The following is a 20,998-nucleotide window of genomic DNA, read 5'->3' on the forward strand; positions in this document are numbered from 1 at the left end:
GAACCTGGCCAGGGAATCCCATAGGGAGCGATCATACCTCCCCAGCAGGGCTGAAGCGCTAGCGACCTTCATGTGCGAGGCAGAGGTGTTGCACATCCTCCTGCCGTAGGAGTCCATCAGTTTGCTGTCCTTCTCAGGGGGGACAGAAGCAGATACTGAGGCTGAGTGAGACTTCATGGCCGCCGCCACGATCACCGAATCCGCTGGCGGGTCCGCCCTCAAGAATAAAGGGTCCTCGGTCGGAGCCTTGTACTTCTTTGCTATTCTCGAAGGAACCGAGCCCGCTGTAGCCGGTATAAGGAATGTGGCCATAGCTGGTTCTAACAATCCTGGCACCAACGGGAGCAGAGGTCTGGGAGCTGACCGATGGTGTAAAGTGTCAAAGATCACAGAAGTGGGTGCCTGAGGGACGTGCAGTGCGATGTTCAACTTCTGCGCCCCTCTACCCAGGACGTCCGAGAAAGTTATAATGTCATCCACCGGAGACACTCGCGATGGAGGCGTGGATGAAAAAGTAGGAGAGTAGTCCCGGACTGAGGATCTTGTGGATGAAGTCCCAGTGGACGACCTGGTGCGTCGCCTCTTGTGGGAGCGTTCACTATGTTGAGCCTTTGACCCTGATCTGCGCTTGGACGGAGATCTTGGACGTTTTGGTGTGGCCCTCGGAGGTGATTTACTCCTGCGCAGTGGGGAATACCTGCGGGAGTAGTCCGATCCCGGACTCCGACATGCGCCAGCGCCCACATCTCGTAACCAGCGCGGTGACAGTCCGAACCGCTCTGGAGCCTCGGGTGATCCTTCCGGAGATATTTGCACGATGTGCAGTCCCGGAGATGATGACTGTTCTCCTGGGGACCTCTCCGCGGGCGCTCCAGTTTTCGCCCTCGACGTCGAATCCCTTGACGTCGACGACGTCTGCGTCACCATCGGCAAGTGTGAGGTATGCCGTTCTGGTCTCGACGCCGATCGCGGAGACCTCGACGTCGATCTCCTCTTCTCTGGCACCTGACGTCGGCTAGATGACCTCGACGTCGGCCGTGTCTTTGACGTCGACCTCTCTCGACGTCGATTGGGCGACTTCGCCGTCGACCTCTCTTGACGTCGACCGAGCGACTTCGACGTCGACCTCTCTCGACGTCGACTGGGCGACTTCGACCTCTCTCGACGTCGACTGGGCGACTTCGCCGTCGACCTCTCTCGACGTCGACTGGGCGACTTCGACGTCGACCTCTCTCGACGTCGACGTGGTGATCTTGACGTCGATCTTCCTCTCGACGTCGACCTTCTATGTCGCCGAGTGGGGGTAACCATCGACGGCGACCGGCCCACTCGCGGCGGAATGTACGTCGCCGCATCTCTCGACGTCGACCCCCTCGAGGGTGGCGGAGAGTGTCTCGACGTCGACGGAAGCCTCGACGTCGACGGAGACAGTCCAGATGTCACCGGACTAGCAGCCTTCGAGCCCGAAGGACCGCCTCTCGACGCCGACTTACTTTTGCGCGGCGGAGACTCTTGATGGTGGGATGAATCCCTCGACGCCGAAGTTCTCTGCCTTTTCGCCGGCGACGTCGACGGCGAACCTCTTGGACTCCTGGTCTTTTTGGAGCCCGGGGAGCTGGTATGTCGCCGTTTCTGTACTTGCGTAGCTGAAGAAGGTGGTCTTGATGAGGAATGCTCGCCTTCACGACGGCTTCGTTCCTTCTCCAGTCTTGCATGCAGTTTAATGCGCTCTCTGTCCCTCAGAGTGCGCTTTGAGAACTTCTGGCAGTGGGGACACTGGTCAGGATCGTGTTTTGATGGTAAACACACAATACACACCGAGTGTGGATCCGCCAGTGCCATTTTATTGCCACAAGAAGGGCATTTCCTAAATAAAGGAGACATTCTGACTGGAAAAAATTGGAAAATTCACTGGAAACCAGCAGAATTAGCCCTTAAAAGCCAGAAAACGTCGAAAAAAACTTGAAAAAGCTGTAATTCAAAATTTCAGTCAAAAAACTGAAGAGCTCAAGCTCCAGGATCCTCACAGAAGGAGCCGGAAAAAAGAACTGGCCCAACTGCCACCTGTAGTGCATCATGGGAGCAGGGGGTCACAGGCAGGCCTTAAAGGCACGGTCCCCCTACTCTAATGCCTTAAAGGCAGGGTGTCAGTTTTGTTGGTTTCTTGATACTCTACTGCAGCCTACTGGCGAATGCCTACAATTACATGTTGCTTTATGTAAATGTAATGTAAATGTAAATGTACAGATATTTATATAGAGCAAATCACCAACCGGTCTCTAAGCGCTTGCTTAGGGAACCCGTCCTGGTATTCCCCTGTGAGATAACCCAGCAGGGCGTCCACAAGGTGAAAGCCAGGCATCCCGCCGCGAGGGGCCATTGTGGAGATTAAGCAAGCTATTGCCCAGAGTCGCAGAGTGTGAACCCATGAATCGAGTATGCACTGGAGCGAGAATTATCGGGTCCATGGACAATTTATGGACTCAAGACCCAGCCGAGCCGGGAATTGAACCCTGGTCCCCGGGCTGACCTCTGCTTCCAGGTCTGCCTACTCTAACCAGTGAGCCACACTTCTCCACTTTATGGCAATAAAGCAGTGCTGTGTTATAATTTGCCTGATGCTTCCTTTTTTCCTTACGGGTTACGGGGGCACTACTATGCAAAAATATGTAATTTACAGCATTGCCATGTTTTGAACATTATTAGGCTGCATTTATATGTTTTCACATATGTATATATATATATGTATATATATGTATTTTCTATATGCTCCGGGATCCCGTACATGGGCGGGGATTATTCATAGATTATGACTATTGATGAGTATCCCCTGGATGAGAAACAGAGGATCCTCCGGAGCCGGACGGTACTTTTTTAGAATCCGCGCCGGTGCAGATTTGGTGGTCGCTGGCGTGAGAAAAATATCCATTACTGGTTGTAGCAAACCAGGGACTAACGGTAACAGTGGGCGTGACACTGTTCGTTCATGAAGAGTTTCAAAGATTATGGAGGAGGTGATCTCCTGAACCGGCATTGGGATATTTAATTTTGTAGCTCCTCTACACAACTGAGGAAATATGAATTTTATGATCAATTATGTCCCCTATCTTAGACCCCAACGGCTCCATGTACATGCTACAAGTACATGTATGTTCCCTCCAGTTCCAGCTATGAAGACGCAAATACATGTGCGTCCAACGTTAACATGTCCTCTTTCATGTCTGCCATGAATGGGCCAGATATTCCATTCCTAAGTATGATTGGCCACCGACTTTATATGGTACACTTTTCACGTTTTACAATTCAGGCGAGTAGGCCCTGAATGCTGCCATCGAGCTTTTTCTTGCTTCTGCCTCTGAATGCTCCAGCCTGGACCTGCATCTGTATCCATGAACTTTGTCCTACTCCCTGCGCGGCTAACGGTGCCTGACGCGGCCTGTTGCCTGCCAAAAACTGTATTTCACCTTCAAGTTATCTGCTCCGTTCCTCATCCAATGCATTCCTGTCTAGTAATTTAGGTAAACATCCTTCCAGCTACCGAGCAAAGGGCCCGGCCTTACTGTCTCCATGCAAGTAGTTCATGACTCTCGTTACCATGGTAGGCCCATGCCCCCCTCGCATCCCATGTAGACACTTAGACGCTTGTACACGCACTAACAGTCAGTATAGAGTAGGATTTGTCCGCGAAGACCTTTCCTTCTAGATAATATAGTTCCTTAAACACAAGATATTAGATATGATTTAGGACTAGGTTGTCCTGACACCTCAGACTTCTGTCTCCTCATGTAGGGCTAAATGTCAAGTTCCCTTCACCCTCTAGTTACACGTCAATCACACGTCATGCGGCTGTGCGCGCATCTCTGCCATGTATTTTTGCTGACTTTGCAGGATTCTCTTATGGATCCACCCATTTGTGTCACCATTATAATGACGTTTTTAGTATACGCCTCTATGCACGCCTATTATTACGCCTTTTTCTATTACGTATGTGTATTCTTATCTGTATTATCAAGCTGTTACGCCTCCTGCATCTGTCTTAATGTAATGCATTTCTTATATATACTATTACTTGTCAATAATCTATTGCTGATCCCTTCCTGAACCTTCGTGGTGACGGAACTCGATTGCCTGGTTCGAACCATCATTCCTTTGTAAGGAATAAATACCCTATTATACCCTCGAATACCACGGATTCTGCCTCTTATTTTTACTGAGTTATTTGTATTGTATTTTACCGCAAAAAAAATAGTACAGGTAAATTAAATATTTACCACATAAATTGGCGCCCGAATAGGGACACCTCTCACACCCCACGCGCCGGAGGTGCGTTGCAGACCCGGTCTCCTGCCACAGCCGGACGGACAATTACGCGTACCCGCAGGATTTCCTGTATCTCCCTCAGGCCAACGGGGGCGACTGAGGCTGCGATCAACACCCAGACGAGGCGGTGAGGAGTGCGGAGAATCCCGACCAGAGCCTAGCTGAGAGAGCAAGATCCGAGGTATACAGAGGCCCACCAGATTCCGAAGTTCCGAAGTATCTAAGTCACGAGTCGAGTCCAGTCCAGTTTTGGACTAGTCCAGTCCAGACTTCCGAGGCCTTCTGTTCCGTGCTTCCCGGTGAGTACCGTTGCTGAGGACGCATCTAGACGTGCACATTAGTTTGTGCCGGTCAAGACGGGTCTGGGTACACAGACCTGGTCTGCACTGTTTTAGCAGTGTATCTGTACTGTTTAGCAGTACATACAGTATATTTAGTATTATGCAATTAACTAGCTTTATTCTAATTATTATTGTTCGTTCTAAAACGTTTTGATATGTTTTAAATGTCGTGGTATGAGTGATTGTACGACCTTCATTATTGTGTTTATTGTAATTATTGTGTTCAAGAACCGAGTAAGAATTAAGTAGCAAGGTTCAAGATGCCGTTATTTTCAAAATTAAGACAGATAAAAACTAGAAAAGGGATACTCGAGGAAGCTGTTCCTATCCCACCTAGGGACACTCCAGGGTACTTTATGTACCATAAACATGGCCTAGATGCCGTATTATATCTTGATCTATGGGTGGACTACACCAAGGATTTAGCAGAGAGTCAGAGATGGCCCGCTGCCGGAACATGGGATGCAGATTGCATCATGAGAATAGAAGAAGCGTTATGGAAAAAGAAAGCCAGACAGTCACAGAAAGATGCCATTGAACTATGGCGTAAAGAATCGCATAGGCGCACAGAAAAAGCGCTCAGAAAGGAAGAGAAAAGTAGGGAAGATTCAGAAAAGGCCCGAGAAAACATATTAATTGACGAAGGTACCCGAGTAAAATCAGAACAAGTAGACAGACAACGAAACACTCTTATGAATGGTATGTATCCTCTTCTGGCCGAGGGTTTGCCTAAGGCCACTTTGGAGGTACCAAAAGATCTGCCACCTCCGTTACTCCCGATTAAAGTACATCCCAAGACGGCAAAAGATATTTTCCTTTCTTCCTATTTAGACGATGTAGCTCCCGAATATGTTAATGTTCCACCACACACACCACCTGTCGATGGTGCTCAACCCCAAGATCATCCGCCCCCAACTCCGCAACAACAAACTCCTCCTCACATTCCAACAGTTTCATCTGTTTCTACCACTTTTCCTACATCTACCGTCTCTACCTTACATTCAACGAATCCTTTCGCGCCTAGCACCTCAGAAGGTGCGACAGGAGGTGCGACAGCGATTTTTTCCACGCCACCGCAAGGAAATAAATTGTCCTTTAGAGATTTAGCATACCAACATACACCTCAAACAGCAAGATCCGATAGGTTTAAGGAACATCTTGTGGATTGTAGATATGATCCAGTGCCCGGTAAAAATGACAGAATGCTGCTGTCATCACTACGTATACGACGAGCGTCCACATATTTAATGACACTACCAGGAATGGTTGCTCATCTGGACAATATATATCACTTTGTCCAATCAGGGCAAGGCCCTGAAAGTATTGACAAGGCCATGGAATACCAGAAAGTAGATATACAGAAACTACTGTTAAGTTTCCTCATAAACTGCTTGATCAGAAACAGAGATAGGCCTGAGGTAGATCAGGATGAAATGCAAGTGCTTACCAGATGGGGTCAGAATATATCAGAAGGTAAACATGATAAACAGAAGTGTATAGTAGCTATGTGCCGAAAGATCAGAAAAGAAATAGAACGAATACATGAAAACAGATTAGAGGCAGACAAAACTGAATCAGAGGGGGAGGAGGAGGAAGAATCAGAAATGCCCACGGGACAATTAGAAACGATAGCTTATGTAGGCAGGGGAAGATCTTGTAACAATACCAGACACTTCAATGATCCAATGCGTCCGATACTTCCAGAATGTAGCAGACATTTTCAAGCCCCTATGTTAAATGCAAGGTCCCCTGAACACCTATTCCAGGCTGCTGATAAATTACTCCGAGACCGAAGGGGGTATCATATGCTCGATTCTATGGATGAACAAGAATTAGCCAGGTCAGCAGTACAATGGGCTGACAGTTCTGAAAAATATAGTGATGATGCGCTAGCACACACGTTTCTGAATCTTACCCCAGACGAACAGCGTTTAGCTGGTATATACATGATACAACACCTCCTTATATTGTATAGAAGCCAACACTCCGATCCTGGTCCCCTACCTGATATACTGATAGAATTACTCACGAATAAATGGAGAGGTTCAGGTACTGATTTAATTAAAGAAATTCTAGAATATCGGCACCAGTACATTGTCTTCGTATGCCCAGAACATGTTTCAGTTCCCACCGTGGAAAGAAAAACGTATCACATAGACAGACAGAACCCCTTACGCGAAGTACACCCAGTCAGAAATGATGACAATACGTTTAGACGCGTGTTTGTGTACACGCCCATAACCAAAATAGAACTATTGGAAATGAAAAAATTAGTGCCCAGCCATGACAAAGATCCAGCAGGTTTTCACCGTGAACTAAAGGACATGTTACTCATGGGTGATTATACCTATCCTGATATTATGAAAATATTGAAAGTATTGCTGCCTGCCGGTATTTATGAGAAACTCAAGGAAAAAGAATGGGAGGTGGGAGACCAAAAGATTGACTGGACCGCATTGGAAACTGAAGAAAATAGCAGAACTGCAGGCGTAGGGCTTGGGGCCAAAACAAAAGCATTGCCAGGGCTATTGGTACAAGTATTGCCACGTTTATTAACTACGAAAAAGGAAGATTGGGGAGCAATCTCAGCTTGTAAACAGAAACCCGATGAAGACACTAGTGATTTTTATTCCCGATTTGAAAAATGCTTTGGTATTAATAGCGGCTTGAAAGCAAATAGTGAGTCATATCCACACCTTTTTGTAACTAAACTAGTCGAGAATTCCCTGCCGCAGGTTAAAAACAGAGTATTGAAAGTTGAGAGCACTTGGCAAGCTAACACTCCTTCACAAATGTTGCAAATGTTACAGTATCACCAGAATAGAATTAGAGAAGAACAAGAACACGAAACAAGACGTATGAAAGACACGAAAATGAAAATGCTTGTCGCTCAGTCAGTTCCAGCTGACGGTCATAAAAAGGGTACGGCCAGTAATTCAGCAGTTCCCGTTAAAGGGACATGCAACTATTGTAAACAGCCAGGTCATCATATAAACGATTGTGCAGTTCTAAAACATAATATCTCCACGGGTAGAACGAAGGAGAGACCACGTCCGCCTAGACAGGATCAGATCCAACAACAAGTACCTCAGAATATACAGCCTATGCAAGCTGCACAACAGACCGTACAACAACCACAACAACAGCCACAGCCTATTGCTGCAACACAAAACACGACACAACAGATGTACCAGTATGCACAAAATGACTATCCAGAGTATCAGCGCTACACATGAAATAGCCTAGAGAGGGAAGTTGGCTTACCCCTTATTGAGGTTCCTGTAGACCAAGAGGGTCCCTATGTACAGAGTCAAGTATTAGGGAAAGACAGAAAGTTTCTACTCGATACAGGGGCAAGCAGAACAACTATAAGCCACAACGAAGTTCCAGGGGCACCCCTCTCAGGCTCACAAAATATTTCCCTTGGTTTTTCAGGAAAGCCCACTATTAACGAAGTATCACAACCACTTGCATTCACAGTCGGTCCATTAACACGGACTACAGATCTATTGCTTACGAAATCATGCCCAGAAAACTTGTTAGGTATAAAAACATTGAAAGCTCTAGGAGCTATAATATGCTGTTCTCCGGACGGAGTACGACTATTTTTGCGTGACTTTAAAGGACACTACGTGTCTAGAGACATGGATCACCGGTTACAGAATCTACCTGCATATTTATGGGCGCAAGGCCCCACTGATGTAGGTTGTATGCACATTACACCATATCGAGTCACACTCAAAACAGGAGTGGTACTACCACGAATGCGACAATACAAGTTACCGCCAGATGCTGTAGTGGCTTTACTGCAAATCATTGACGAGCTCATTGCACAAGGAGTGGTTGTAGAAACCGACTCCAATGTATGTAATTCTCCGATTATTCCGATTCTTAAACGAACTGAACCAAAAGCACCCCCAGTATATCGATTAGTTATTGATCTGCGCGAATTGAACAAATGCATTGTACCACAATACCCCGTGGTCCCAGATATCTCTTCATTACTGACAGCTATTGATTCAGAGGCAACGTTCTTTACTGTAATTGACCTCAAGAACGCCTTCTTCAGCGTCCCAATCGATCCGGAAAGCCAATATTTGTTCGGATTCAGTTTAAATGGACGAAGTTTTAAATTCGCACGCGCACCTCAAGGATTTACAGAAAGTCCTAGCATCTACAGCCAAGCACTGAAAAGACAACTTGACAGTATCCACATGCCTGCTAACACTGCACTGCTTCAGTATGTCGATGATCTGCTGATCACCGCCCGAAGCGAACCCGAATGTGAAAAAGCATCACTGAAGGTTTTACATTTCCTAGCCGACAAGGGGCACAAGGTGTCCCCTTCAAAGCTGCAATTTTGTGCCCAGCAAGTTGTGTACCTAGGGCACTTGCTGTCCAAATGGGGGAGACAGCTCACACCTGATCGTATCCAGTTAATTGTAAACATGCCACCACCCAAGACACAAAAGGAGGTACGGGCCTTCATAGGCCTCACTTCGTACTGCAGGCAGTGGATCCCGCAATATGCATTTTTAGCTAAACCACTCATCCAGTTGACAACCCAGGAGGCAGCAACATCAACTGTCCTCCCTTGGACTCCAGAACATACACAAGCTTTTGAAGACTTAAAGAAAGCTTTATGCCAAGCACCTGTTTTAGCGACACCATGTTACAGTAAGCCTTTTACACTCTTTGTTACAGAACGTGAAGGTACTGCTTTGTCAGTACTCACGCAGGAACAAGCAGGATCACACAAGCCATGCGCTTACTTTTCTAGCACATTAGATCCCGTAGCTCAGGCTCTTCCTGCGTGTCTGAAATCAGTTGCAGCGACAGCTCTAGCGATCAGACAAAGCGATTCCATAGTACTAGGACATCAATTGACAGTACAAGTACCACACGCAGTAGAGGTTCTCTTGAACCGGACACAAACACAACACTTGACTATAGCACGACTGACTGGTTACGAACTCACATTGTTTCAGCCCCACATAGAAATCAGACGTTGTAGTACATTAAATCCTGCCACACTTTTGCCATTAAATGGAACAGACCCACTGGCACATGATTGTATTGAAGTCATTACTATTACGACGAAACCCAGACAAGACTTGACAGATGTCCCATTACCAGATCCAGACCTGACACTTTATGTAGATGGTTCATGTATGAGAACAAGTACAGGAAAGTTAGTGGCCGCCTATGCAGTCACGACAGACACCGAAGTCATTGAAACAAATTGTATCGACACATTATCAGCTCAAGCAGCAGAGCTTATCGCTCTGACACAAGCCTGTATTCAAGCCAAAAATAAGAAAGTCAACATATACACAGATTCACGTTATGCATTCGGAGTCGTCCACGACTTCGGAGTCCTTTGGCGAGAGAGAGGTTATTTGACTTCTCACGGTGCCAACATTCAACACGGTCCCCTCATTCAAGCTCTATTAGATGCAATACATCTACCTACTTCAATATCTATCATGAAGTGAAAAGCCCATACGAAAGTGACTGACATTATTTCTCAGGGTAACGACCTAGCTGACAGAACAGCTAAACAGACTGCTCAGAATCAGACTCATATAACTGACACGACAAAGACAATAGTTCCGACTCCAACACACTGCATGACAGTTAAGGATCCCGCCCTTGATGTAATTGACATACAGACACATGCTACACCAGAGGAAATAAAGAAATGGGCTGAACTAGGAGGGATCCAGACAGATCAGGGATGGATGACGAAGGGAAAATCTATATGGTTTCTCCCCGACTCAATGGTTCAAGTTATCATTAACACAATACATAGTCCAGCACATCTAGGAGAAAAAGCCATGTTAGACAGTATTCAACACATTTGGTTCAACAAACACTTACGAGCTGCAGCCAAACAGAAAGTCCGAACTTGTATGATTTGTTGTCAGTTCAATCCAGGTAAAGGCGTACCTGTAGAGCAGGGTGGATTCCAACCTCCCGATCACCCTTTTGAAGTCCTCCAGATGGATTATATCCAGATGGAACGATGTCGAGGATTCAAATATATCCTCGTAGTTGTATGCGCTCTTTCCCGTTGGACAGAGGCGTATCCCGTCTCAGATTACACTGCCCCGACTACTGCCAAACAGTTAGTTCGAGAATTCTTCCCACGGTATGGTATGCCCCGTGTCGTGTACTCAGATAACGGCCAGCCGTTCTCATCCGAGCTAATGAAACACGTTTCACTTCTGTTAGGCTATCAATGGAAATTCCACTGTGTCCGACATCCCGAGGCAGCAGGTCTCGTGGAACGCCATAATCAAACTCTGAAAATTAGACTGTCCAAAATCTGTAGAGAAAAAGGTGTCGACTGGATAGTAGCCTTACCAGTTGCGCTCTTTTATATGAGAATGGTAGCACATTCTCGAACAGGGCTATCCCCGTATGAGGTGATCTTCGGTAGGCCACCAAATATGTGGGGGACGCCTATACCTCGTAAAATCACTGATGTTGATTGTAATATGCTGACAGATTACCTGGCTTCCTTGATGTCTGCACTACAATCTTGTCGTTCACAGGTAGCTGCAGCTTTTCCCGATAACACTGAGGTGAAGCCTCATGAAGTGGTTCCAGGTGACCTGGTACTTGTGAGAAACTTCGACAGGAGGAGTCCGTTGGAGCCTCGCTGGCAACAACCGAAACTCGTTTTACTAACCACGAGGACAGCCGTGAAGATAGAGGGCCGCAAAGGGTGGCTGCACTCGAGCCATATCAAGAAATTTCATGGACTACCATCGGATTTAAACGTTCAGCCCTGCATTCCCTCACAGACTGACTCAAAACTCCCCCTGGTTGAAAAATCAGAAAAAGAGAACTATAAACTGAAACTAAGGTCTAGCAAGTCAGACAATTTGATTATTTAAGTCCTCTCCAAGGTGAATCGGTTGAATTTGTCTCTGACATGTATCCTCTAGACCGAAATAGAGAGAGAAATAGACAGAAACAGCTCAAGAAACATGCGTACTGTAAATCACTCCGTAGTCACTGTATAGTGACATTATTAATTATGTTTTTTCTAAGTCTTCTGATCATTGTTGCAAGCATACTGTTACATATGTACTATCCTATTTACAAGCGTGCTTTCAATGCTACAGCCGAACATTCTTTTAGTGAACTACCTCCACATGAGTTGTCCTATAGATTTGCGCTGCGCAACAACACATTCATTAGTATGTTACATCATTCCCATCAGACCAGCAACGCTACAAATTGTTGGATATGTGGCCGACTCCCTCCCTATCAGAAATACAAGGGAGTTCTGCCTCTCTTTCCATATCCGTTCACACACAATGGTTCCTGTGGAGCATGGTTTAGTTTGATTAACTCTTTAGATTCTAACACTGTAGTTTACCAGAGCAACTGGGTATGGGGAAACCTGAACTTAGTTTTGCTTAAAGCCTGTTATCCTAACAAGGAGGGACTTCCCAAAAGAACAGGAACTGACCTAGAAAATGAAGTATATGGATTAGGTAATTTTACACTTGACCTCATGATTCTAAATGTTGAATCTGAAGCTACACTAGTCTTGCCTGCTATGTCCGTATTACCAGTCAAAGGTGAATTATGTGTAAGAAAGAATGGTTCAGTACACCTGGGTCATAGTAAATGTACTACTGTGATCGAATTCAGTGATAAAGGCAAGTCTACATTTAGAGCTTCCCGTCACTCCTACTTCATCTGTGGTCACACCGCATATATACGCCTACCCCTAGATTGGGATGGTACCTGTTACATTGCATTCCTTCTGCCACCTGTTTTCCTAGCCCCTCCTGATTATCATAGAAATACCAATTGTAGGAAGGTGGATATCTGACTATGGTTACCCCCAACTTTTTGCCTAGTGTCTAGCTGGTTTTTCGACTTAGTTGGCCTGAGATCCTGCCATTCAGGGTCTCAGGCTGTCTGCTCTCTCTGTAAAATGGACTCCATGTACCCTAGGTACATAAACAATTGGTAAGGATCACCTTATTGGACCCTGTACAGTGTACCCTAGGTACCCAGGGCATAGGTGTACCCTAGGCCTCCCAGGGGCTGCAGCATGTATTATGCCACCCCTGGTCTGGCCTTCCAATCAGACACAACTGGCTGATCACTCAGCTGGGGCAAGGTCGTGTAATCACCCCTTGCTTAGGTGTAGTATTCCTATACCTACCTTATATATAGACACATGTGTACCTATCAGTCACTCCTATGGCAGGCCTTAACAATCCTGGAGGCAGAGTGCTGGTAACATGTGAGATGGTGCTCTAGCATGAGCTGAGCCTGTCTGCAGCTTTCGGAACCATGTCCTTATAGCTGTTCTATGATATAGCCTACCATATACTCTTAAAGTGCCTTATAATCTTAAACGGTTATGGTAACTATGGTTGGGCTGTATCAAAACATGTCGTGTAAGGTGTCTAACACTTTGGAATAATACCCCCATACCATTTCTGGTGATGAGGATATTATTCCCCCCTTCTAGAGGGAGAGACATGTTAAAATCCTACTTTGCTGTGTAACCTCTGACCAAAGCCTCAGCATCACAAAATGGATGCTGCTGCCACAGACACAAGTCTGACCTCCTGCTGCTGGGAGTGATCCCAGCCAGGGAGGCCTGGACAATAGGTTTCCTGCTTGGGGAGGTGCTAGCACCTCCCCAGACAGCCTTTAGTGTATTGGGGCAGGGTGGGCTGAAAGGAATGAGACATGCCTGGGGCACACAAGGTGTTCCTTGCATAGTCCAGTTCAAACCAGCGCTGGGGCACTCCAGCCCCAGCTCTGGCGCGAAACTGGACAAAGGGAAGTGGGTGTAACCACCCCCTCCCAGGTCCCACCCATAAGGCGTGACCTAGCAGGTATCCCAGCCCCCCAGATTAGTATAAGAGTGGGAGTTGGGCCTCAAGACTTTAGATTATCCTGAACCTGCAAAACTGAACAGAAACTCTGGACCTTCGACATTCGACGAAAGAAGAAGACTGAAGAATCTCCCTTGTAGCCAAGGAGTGGCTACCCTGTGCAAACAGGCACCATCAAGAGACTACCCTTTGCTTTGTGAAACGTTCGACGAGGAACCGACTGCAGAGCCCGACCAGAGCCTTGATTTCCAGACTTCTCCGACCCTCATCCACATCTGCAGCAGAGCTGAGATCCGTGGAGGCGACGAGCGACGTGGGACCGGCTACCTGGGAAAAGTGGCTAGTAACTTACAGCGCAGCTTCTGAGGTACCCTCGAAGTTGTGCACCGGGGATTGAGAAGCCCCAACCCCAAGCACCATCTGCACCGAAGACCAGCCCCCCACACTCCACGAGTCCTGCGTGGGGCCCTTCAGCATTTTCCTGCTTGCCGCGTCTGTCCGGTTGCTTGCCCGCTGGCTAGTGGCCTCTGTGACGACGCTCCCTGAAATCTTCTGCGCTGGTTTGGCTCCTCCAGACTGGCTCCCGCTTCTCTGCAAAGAAGAAGCATCCCAGACCTTCCTGGTCTGCACCAGAAGCAAGTCCCTTGTTCTTCGTGGGTTCCGCTTGCCAAGGCTTGGTGAGTCCTAGTCCAACTTCGACGCCGCCGACAGCAAGAGCCTTCGTGGGACAGCTCGCCTCCTGGTCCTGGTCGTCCTCGACGCTTCCTGGTCCTCCTGGCTGCAGCGACAAGCTTCACCTTCACCTGCAACTCTTCACGACATCGCCTGGTTCCTTCCTGGTTCCACGTGGTCACTGGCTAGTGACCTTGACTCTGTCCCCTCTGCTTGCAGGTTTCTTCTCTTCTTGATCCCAGCCTTGGGATCCACCGGACACTCTCTCCTGACTGCCTGTCAGCATCTTTCTTCAGGCATCCATAGGAGTCGACGACGAAAACGACGCATCTTCACCCCTATGCACCCGCAGCCTGTGGGCTAGGTAACTTGGGTACTCCGGTGCTCATCAGGATAGTGACTATCCTAGTGTCTAGTTTTCAAGTCTCAACTTCCTAGCTACTCCGGAAGTGTCCTAAATCTATCTATTTCTAAACTGTAACATTGCTATTGACTTTTACGCATTACGCGTGAGTGTTTCCACTCTGCACACGAATCCCGTGGGCCTCCCACTTCCTAACTAACGCTAGTGTAGTGTAGCCCCAGCGATTCCCTAGGCCTAGGCCTATTCTATTTCCGTGACAGTGGTTCTTATACCACTTATTTAGTATATGGTTTGCGTGGCCCCTAGGGCCTAACTGTATTACTTACCTGTGTGACTTACTGTATGCATTAATAAGACTGTGTTGTACTTACCTCTAAACTCATAAAGAGTGCTGAGGGTTTGCTTAGAATAAATACACTTTATTTTATATATATATCTGTTGTGGTGTCCTTTCATTTGGTATTCAAGGGATTATATATGGTATCACAGCTGGCTTCACATGCCATTCAGAGTTTAGCCTAAGACTGCTCTTGTCCATGCTACCACTAGGATAGCTGGTCTATAAGGTTGACTTTACAACCAATCACCATAAGGGTATTTGGACTGATATAAGGTGTACACTATAACTAGTGACATCATACATCAGGCCAACTTCTCACATTGGTGAGCAGCGGTTGGGATCTGAGCTTGCTGTTGTAATACCATTGTAATCTTGAGATACTAAATTGAAAGATCACACAGATATTGTCTAGGTACATATAACATAGTTATAATACTTAAGTCCTACTGGACTTAGTAGTTGTAGGTTGAAGGGAGTAACACACCCTGACTACAACTACTAGAGAGGTTTAGTAGATACAACTAGTGTAGGTAGGTGCACACACCACACCCTCACTAGAATCATGCCCCTGGGTGGAGATCACACTGATGCTCCCTCAGGAGAGGAGAATCCTAGACAGGTTCCCTCTAGGTATGATGCATTCACATTCCAGGAGATGAGACAATTGTGTACCTCCAGAGGAATAAAACAGGGTGCAAACCCTACCCTTAGACAGCTAGTGGAGCTTCTGGAGGCCTATGATGCTGAAAGAGCTGCCAGGGATGGTGCCATCGCTGTAGATAAGGGTCTACCCACCACAGATGAGTCAGATGGGACTTCAGATGGGGAGGTAGACAGCCAGAGCCAAGTAAGGAGACTTAGCCAGGCTAACTTAAGTTTACATGGGAGTTTGCATGGGGTCCCCCCATACAGACCCACAAGTAGACATTCACAGAGAAACAGGAAGGACAGATCCCCTTCAGGTGAATCCATCCACTCCCATGTTTCTAGCATCTCTAATGCTTCCTCTCACAGGGGAATGACTTCACCTGAGAGAAAGGAGCATAAAGCCAGAATGAGGGAAGCTAATCTGAGGATACAGAGGGAAGAAATTGCCCTTGCCAAGGAGAAGCTTGCTCTGGCTAGAGAGCAAAAATTGTGTGGGTCAGAACCCACTGGTGGCAGCAACATTCCTAGAGATAGGGATAGGTCTTATGACCATAGAAACCTAAGCAAGATAGTCCCCCCATATCAGAATGGGGATGACATCCACAAATGGATGACTGCTTTGGAGAGGGCCTGCAAAGTACAGCAGGTACCCCAAAGTCAGTGGGCAGCTATCTTGTGGCTCTCCTTTTCTGACAAAGGTAGAGACAAGCTCCTCACAGTCAGTGATGAGGATGCAAACAATTACAAAGTCCTGAAGAGTGCTCTGATAGATGGGTTTGGCTTAACCACTGAGCAATATAGGTTGTTGTTCAGAGACACCCAGAAGACACAGACACAGGACTGGTCTGATTTTGTGGATTGTGCCACTAAGGCTTTGGAAGGTTGGTTAACTGGCAGCAAGGTGCAGGACTATACAGGATTGTACAACTTGATTATGAGGGAGCAGATCCTTAGTAATTGTCAGAACCAGCTTCTCCATCAACACCTGGTAGACTCAGATTTGACCTCTCCCCAAGAATTGGGAAAGAGGGCAGATAAATGGGTCAGGACCAGGATTAGGCCTAAAAATCAGGGTGGTGACCAAAAGAAAGATACCACCAAGCCTCAAGAGAAGGGTGGGGATAAAGCAAAAGAGAAATCTTCCTCAGGGCCCCAAAACTCCACACAGGGTGGTGGGTCCCAAGCTCCCTCCTCTACCACAGTTAAAAAGCCTTACTGCCATGTGTGTAAAACACCTGGGCATTGGAAAACTGACAGCAGTTGTCCACAGGCTAAAAACAAAACTGTTCCTCCAACTACTCCTGTCACACCACCTATTACTGTCAGCAGTAATCCCCCAGGTGGTGGGAGTGCCCCCAAAAATTTGGTTGGGTTTTCTTGGGGAACACAGGGGGATCCTGGCTTAGCCAATTCCCCTGCAGCAGCTACTCTTGTCTGTGATGGTGGCATGGGGTTTGCCAACTTCACTGCCTGTCCCAACACTTTGGGTAGGTACAGACAGGAACCCTACATCAATGGTAGAAAAGCTGAGGCCTACAGAGACACTGGAGCTAGCATCACTATGGTGGCCCATAGGCTAGTTCCCTCTGAGCAGCTTTTGCCTGGTTTCTCATACCAGGTAACTAACATTGATGGCAAACAGAACAGTCATCCCATGGCAGAGGTATGTCTCAGCTGGGGAGGTGTCACTGGCCCTAAAAGGGTGGCAGTGTCTCCAACCTTGCCTGTGGACTGCTTGCTGGGGAATGACTTAGAACTCTCAGCTTGGGCTGGAGTTGAACAAGACACCCATTCTAAAATGGTAGGCCTTTCCAAAAAGGGTAGTGGGGGTGTGCCAGTCACAACCCCTGTCCAAGTAGCTTTCCTCCCTGAAAAGGTTGGAAGGGCAGTGGTAGCCACAGCCCAGGCACAGACAGACTTCCCTGTAGAAATTGGCAGAGCTGTGACAGTCACAGCTCAAACACAAACTGAGTGCCTTCCTGAAAAGGTTGGCAAGGCTGTAATGGTCTCAGCCCACACTCAGACTGATATAGAGGTAGTGAAGCCTGAAACTATGGATCACTCCACACAAACAGAGAGTAGTGGGGAGGAAGAAAAGTCTCCCTCCCCCCAGACATTAGGAAAAGGTCAGCCTCCTCAGGGATCTGACCTCACCCCTTGTGAAGGAACTGCCCCAGAGGTAGTCAGGCCTGGCCTGGCAGAGCCTCTGATGTCAGTGGCCCCTTCCAAGGTGGGACCCAGTCTGGTGCAGGTAGCCTGCCTCTCTCTACCCTGCCTCAGTCAGCCCAGGGCTGCAGAGGTCAGGGAGGCCAGTGGACCCCAAGAGGGCCCCTGTCCACAAGAACCCCCCCTTCAAAAGAATGAGGATTGCCTGGTTAGTTGCCCTAGCCAGGTGATGGGTAAAAACATTCCTGAGGGATCCCCTTCACAGGTAGTTAGGGACCTCCCCCAGAGGGATTCTGTTGGGCACAGGCAAACATGGGACCTTAGGGCCCCAAACCTGACCTGTCCCTCCAGTAAGCCCACAAAAGGGACCCAGCCTCCAGCTTTAGGTAGCCAGAGGCTGACCCTGAGAGCACAGTGCAACTCAGTTAGAGAAAGAAAGGCATCCATGGTGGAGGATGATTGGAGGAAGCTGAGGCCTCACTTTGGGGACACTCACTTCAGTACTCCATCTCAACACAGCCTTTTACTTTGCAAAGACACACCAAAGGTAGAGATTCCCTATGGTGGAGACCCTATGATATCTTTAGGATGAGGGATTGCTTAGTGGACCATGAGACAGGGGGTAACCATGCCAGTGCTGGTTCTTCCTTATATGGCCACTCAGGCAATAGAGGCTTACCTTGTCAAGGCCAGCCTTATCTCCTTTCGTTTGGGGGGGGGTTGTGTAGGAAGGTGGATATCTGACTATGGTTACCCCCAACTTTTTGCCTAGTGTCTAGCTGGTTTTTCGACTTAGTTGGCCTGAGATCCTGCCATTCAGGGTCTCAGGCTGTCTGCTCTCTCTTTAAAATGGACTCCATGTGCCCTAGGTACATAACCAATTGGTAAGGATCACCTTATTGGACCCTGTACAGTGTACCCTAGGTACCCAGGGCATAGGTGTACCCTAGGCCTCCCAGGGGCTGCAGCATGTATTATGCCACCCCTGGTCTGGCCTCCCAATCAGACACAACTGGCTGATCACTCAGCTGGGGCAAGGTTGTGTAATCACCCCTTGCTTAGATATAGTATGCCTATATCTACCCTTATATATAGACACATGTGTACCTATCAGTCACTCCTATGGCAGGCCTTAACAATCCTGGAGGCAGAGTGCTTGGTAACATGTGAGATGGTGCTCTAGCATGAGCTGAGCCTGTCTGCAGCTTTCGGAACCATGTCCTTATAGCTGTTCTATGATATAGCCTACCATATACTCTTAAAGTGCCTTATAATCTTAAACGGTTATGGTAACTATGGTTTGGCTTTATCAAAACATATCGTGTAAGGTGTCTAACACTTTGGAATAATACCCCCATACCATTTCTGGTGATGAGGATATTATTCCTCCCTTCTAGAGGGAGAGACATGTTAAAATCCTACTTTGCTGTTTATCTCTAACTAAAGCCTCAGCATCACAAAATGGATGCTGCTGCCACAGACACAAGTCTGACCTCCTGCTGCTGGGAGTGATCCCAGCCAGGGAGGCCTGGACAATAGGTTTCCTGCTTGGGGAGGTGCTAGCACCTCCCCAGACAGCCTTTAGTGTATTGGGGCAGGGTGGGCTGAAAGGAATGAGACATGCCTGGGGCACACAAGGTGTTCCTTGCATAGTCCAGTTCAAACCGGCGCTGGGGCACTCCAGCCCCAGCTCTGGCGCGAAACTGGACAAAGGGAAGTGGGTGTAACCACCCCCTCCCAGGTCCCACCCATAAGGCGTGACCTAGCAGGTATCCCAGCCCCCCAGATTAGTATAAGAGTGGGAGTTGGGCCTCAAGACTTTAGATTATCCTGAACCTGCAAAACTGAACAGAAACTCTGGACCTTCGACATACGACGAAAGAAGAAGACTGAAGAATCTCCCTTGTAGCCAAGGAGTGGCTACCCTGTGCAAACAGGCACCATCAAGAGACTACCCTTTGCTTTGCGACCGTTCTACGAGGAACCGACTGCAGAGCCCGACCAGAGCCTTGACTTCCAGACTTCTCCGACCCTCATCCACATCTACAGCAGAGCTGAGATCCGTGGAGGCGACGAGCGACGTGGGACCGGCTACCTGGGAAAAGTGGCTAGTAACTTACAGCGCAGCTTCTGAGGTACCCTCGAAGTTGTGCACCGGGGATTGAGAAGCCCCAACCCCAAGCACCATCTGCACCGAAGATCAGCCCCCCACACTCCACGAGTCCTGCGTGGGGCCCTTCAGTATTTTCCTGCTTGCCGCGTCTGTCCGGTTGCTTGCCCGCTGGCTAGTGGCCTCTGTGACGACGCACCCTGAAATCTTCTGCGCTGGTTTGGCTCCTCCAGACTGGCTCCCGCTTCTCTGCAAAGAAGAAGCACCCCAGACCTTCCTGGTCTGCACCAGAAGCAAGTCCTTCGTTCTTCGTGGGTTCCGCTTGCCAAGGCTTGGTGAGTCCTAGTCCAACTTCGACGCCGCCGACAGCAAGAGCCTTCGTGGGACAGCTCGCCTCCTGGTCCTGGTCGCCCTCGACGCTTCCTGGTCCTCCTGGCTGCAGCGACAAGCTTCACCTTCACCTGCAACTCTTCACGACATCGCCTGGTTCCTTCCTGGTTCCACGTGGTCACTGGCTAGTGACCTTGACTCTGTCCCTTCTGCTTGCAGGTTTCTTCTCTTCTTGATCCCAGCCTTGGGATCCACCGGACACTCTTCCCTGACTGCCTGTCAGCATCTTTCTTCAGGCATCCATAGGAGTCGACGACGAAAACGACGCATCTTCACCCCTATGCACCCGCAGCCTGTGGGCTAGGTAACTTGGGTACTCCGGTGCTCATCAGGATAGTGACTATCCTAGTGTCTAGTGTTCAAGTCTCAACTTCCTAGCTACTCCGGAAGTGTCCTAAATCTACCGTTTTCTAAACTGTACTATTGCTATTGACTTTTACGCATTACGCGTGAGTGTTTCCACTCTGCACACGAATCCCGTGGGCCTCCCACTTCCTAACTAACGCTAGTGTAGTGTAGCCCCAGCGATTCCCTAGGCCTAGGCCTATTCTATTTCCGTGACAGTGGTTCTTATACCACTTACTTAGTATATGGTTTGCGTGGCCCCTAGGGCCTAACTGTATTACTTACCTGTGTGACTTAATGTATGCATAAATAAGACTGTGTTGTACTTACCTCTAATCTCATAAAGAGTGCTGAGGGTTTGCTTAGAATAAACACACTTTATTTTATATATATATCTGTTGTGGTGTCCTTTCATTTGGTATTCAA

General features: G+C 47.9%; 2 protein-coding genes across 5 annotated transcripts in view; one reads left to right on the plus strand and one right to left on the minus strand.

Moving 5' to 3' along the window:
• LOC146859078 (uncharacterized) overlaps window positions 1-13,219 on the plus strand; it is a 232,177-nt gene extending 218,958 nt beyond the window's left edge. The window contains exon 2 of the mRNA XM_085649740.1: window positions 12,694-13,219. The gene's annotated coding sequence lies outside the window, so the exon portion shown is untranslated. The remainder of the gene's footprint in view (window positions 1-12,693) is intronic.
• Window positions 1-20,998, minus strand: part of TSPOAP1 (TSPO associated protein 1) — a 3,327,443-nt gene that overhangs the window by 2,354,384 nt on the left and 952,061 nt on the right. The window lies entirely within an intron of this gene.

This window comes from Triturus cristatus, chromosome 3_2 (assembly GCF_964204655.1).
Source record: "Triturus cristatus chromosome 3_2, aTriCri1.1, whole genome shotgun sequence".
NCBI classification, from domain to species: domain Eukaryota; kingdom Metazoa; phylum Chordata; class Amphibia; order Caudata; family Salamandridae; genus Triturus; species Triturus cristatus.